The 3,122-nt window shown below is 27.3% G+C and overlaps 2 long non-coding RNA genes across 3 annotated transcripts in view; one reads left to right on the forward strand and one right to left on the reverse strand.

The window, feature by feature from the left end:
• The window catches only part of LOC106681793 (uncharacterized), a 9,836-nt gene extending 7,438 nt beyond the window's left edge, over nt 1–2,398 (forward strand). For both annotated transcript variants that reach the window (XR_010843131.1, XR_010843132.1), the window contains 2 exons: nt 1,917–2,085; nt 2,171–2,398. This is a non-coding gene — a long non-coding RNA (uncharacterized lncRNA). The remainder of the gene's footprint in view (nt 1–1,916; nt 2,086–2,170) is intronic.
• LOC106681792 (uncharacterized) overlaps nt 1–2,517 on the reverse strand; it is a 14,834-nt gene extending 12,317 nt beyond the window's left edge. The window contains exon 1 of the long non-coding RNA XR_010843130.1: nt 2,191–2,517. This is a non-coding gene — a long non-coding RNA (uncharacterized lncRNA). The remainder of the gene's footprint in view (nt 1–2,190) is intronic.
• Nucleotides 2,518–3,122: the final 605 nt, after the last annotated feature.

Here is a 3,122-nt window from a genome sequence, read left to right on the forward strand (position 1 = left end):
AAACATGTTGGAATTATTTTGTTAGACGACACAAAATAAATAGTTTTATTGAGAAACAAACAAGCATTCTAAACAAAATTCTAATTGTTTTTAAAATTAGGGCTTACCACATTCTTGCTCCTAATTTCATTCATATGTGTTGTTCCAGGAGTAATCGATTATAGAAACTACTATCGATTGATAAATAACCTTATTTAATTCTTAACAATAAAAAATCGTCTATTTCAACTCTTTAAATAATTTCAAATTGTTCAAAATAAATTTGAATATCTTATGACTAATCTAATTTCGCCTCATTGACATCTAAGATCATTAGAACCAGTGACAATCTCGTCTTGGATTCGAGAAGGGATAAAAATACTTGACTATTTATTTATTAATTCCAGAACAATAAATAAAGTCTTGCACCAGAAACCATAAGCATATACCACTACAATTTAGTTTGGGAAATTTGCCACTCACAAATATAATTTTTTAAAGTAAATATAGCACTTACGAAATATTTTGATGATAATACAAGAATCTATACAAAATAGTAATATTTTGTCTCAATCAATTATGATTAAAGACAGCTATCTAAATTTAATTCTATATTTCTAATAAGCATGTAAAACTAATTATTAACTATTTGAGACATTCGGTCGTAATACATGTTATCTAAAATTTTTTGTTAACTGACGTTTTTGGGAATATCTGATTCCTTAAAATTTGTTACACAGGTTTTTAAAATAATGTTAAGGAAATTTCTCTTTTTTAAAGAATAATATTGGCATTATGTTATTGTAAGTGATAACTGGCTGAAGGTAAAATATGATAACTGACAAAGATGGCCGCCCGACGCAGTGTGTTTATTAATAAGAAAATTAAATCTAATATTTTCAAAAGTCAGTAACAGTTCTTACAGATGCTCTTTTTGCGATAGCAATGCCGGAGACCACAACTGTAATTTTGTTTGTGAGTGTAAGTAAATTAGATCTATGTTATATTATGTTACTCCTAAAAAAATACCTGTACTTTTTGATCTGTTTAGAAGTGAAACATAGTATACACAGTAGTATATACTAGTACTAGTAGTAGAGTGGATACCATGTTTCACAACTTCTTCATCATTTAAGCTACTTCACAAAAATATATTTTTAACCTTTACTTCTTCAACTATGAATGTATAACCTATATGCAATGTATAATTTGGAATCAACTTACAAATATTTCGTTATGTAACTGCAGTTATCACGTTATACATCAACTCTGTCATGAAAGTATCTACTATCGTCGTAATATAGACAAACTATCTCTTGCATGATAGTTGATAGTACATGTAGCGGTGGTAAAGCTACTCTCACGTTAAAACAAGTTTATACGATAACAGAACCTTCAAATCCCACTAAATATCAGATGCCATGTTTTATGAACGTGTACTTTAAACAATTTAAAACATGGTATCTGAAACATAACAAGGTAACAGAAACATATACTTAAATGAAAAAAAAATGGAATCTACAAGTATCTTTCCTATATTATTTGCTCTTATACCACCAAAATAATAATAATAATAAATGTAAGTAGCAGCTCTTATAAGTTTTATTTTTCAATTCACTTTAAATGATAATGTAATATAAAGTTTGTGATTGTTATAGGAGTTAAGGACCAAATATTTTCTTCGAAACAATCGATTCCCTGTTGTCAGTTTTACGATTTATAAAAAGATGTTAATAAATGTAAAAAGTTTTTTTGAACTAGTGTTTTGTAATTAAAAGATCTTATGCCTTGAGATAAAACTGTCTATGTTTGACCTCCGATAAAAAATGATTTATTGGACTGCATAGTTTACCTAGGATTGTAAAATAAGATCACTGCTTAGCTTTAATAGTGACAGATCTGATAACAAAAAATAAATCATTATGAATCTGTTTTAGTAAGATAGTACCGCAAACTGATGTAGCTTGCTCTACAGGGGTAATCTACAGGATGTTACAACTCTTAGTTATTAATAGAACCCAGTAAACATCACAAAATTAAAAAACAAAGTTAGATGTGGGATTATCAAAGAAGCGAAATATCGAAATAAAAAAAAGGATAGTCACAGTAAATATAACTATTCCTTATAATTAACAATTTTTTATCAACCAAATTACATGATTTTAAAATAAATATTATTATTTATGAATAGATATGATATTAACTAATCACCTCAGTGCAAGATAAGTTGGGATATTTTCGCCTCAAAACTTTCAGAAGGTTGAAAAATGGAGGAGTTTTTCGTTTTCTAGGTGGATCTGTTGAAGAATCCATCTGGTTACATTTTCATACTAGCCGAGATGCAAACCTAAAGAGATACCTTGCAATTTATTTTGAAAAGTAAAAGTACGTCACTTGTTATTGTTGGAACTGTGTTAAATGTGAGCATATGTTCGGAATAATTTCTCAATTTAAGTTAATATAATTTCAATTTACAGATTATCAAAGAAAAATATGTACTATACTAAGCATATATACAATAAATTAATCAAATAAGAAAAAAAATGGACGTATGGATTCCGTTTTTAAAATATCAAATTATCATTGTAATCTTAAGATATTTATCGGAAAAATAAAAAAAGTATATATAAAACTATTAAATTTTCTTTAAAAAAATGTTAATAATGCTATGTGGTTTAAATATAAAAGACATATTAACTTCATTTCTATAAGTTTTGGTGGGGTCAGTCATTGTTGGTAGATTTCATCACATGTTAGTTTGATTTAATATATATATATATATTTGAACACATAAGAAGATAATTATTTTTAGGATGTATTCTAAGGTAATTGTTTAATGCTATTCCTCCAAAAAAGGTGGGAACTCCTACTTCTTGACTAGACTGTACTTCGATAAGTTAATAGGTTAGGTTATAATATTAACCTGCTTTCAAAAGGGAAAATTTCTTTCCCTTCACGCTTGCTTCTTTCCCGCTTTAGTTAAAGTGTAGGTTAAAGAATACACGACATTTTGGCTCCTAGAACGCTTACTTCGTCTTATTTATAAATACTACTGTCTGATAATTTCAGTATTAGATATTTATTATTAGAATACATATTACTAAATAAAAATATAAGATAATACATATTTATAGCATCATTGG

This window comes from Halyomorpha halys, unplaced genomic scaffold, assembly GCF_000696795.3.
Source record: "Halyomorpha halys isolate HHAL.00 unplaced genomic scaffold, Hhal_1.1 Scaffold365.1, whole genome shotgun sequence".
In the NCBI taxonomy this organism is placed as follows: domain Eukaryota; kingdom Metazoa; phylum Arthropoda; class Insecta; order Hemiptera; family Pentatomidae; genus Halyomorpha; species Halyomorpha halys.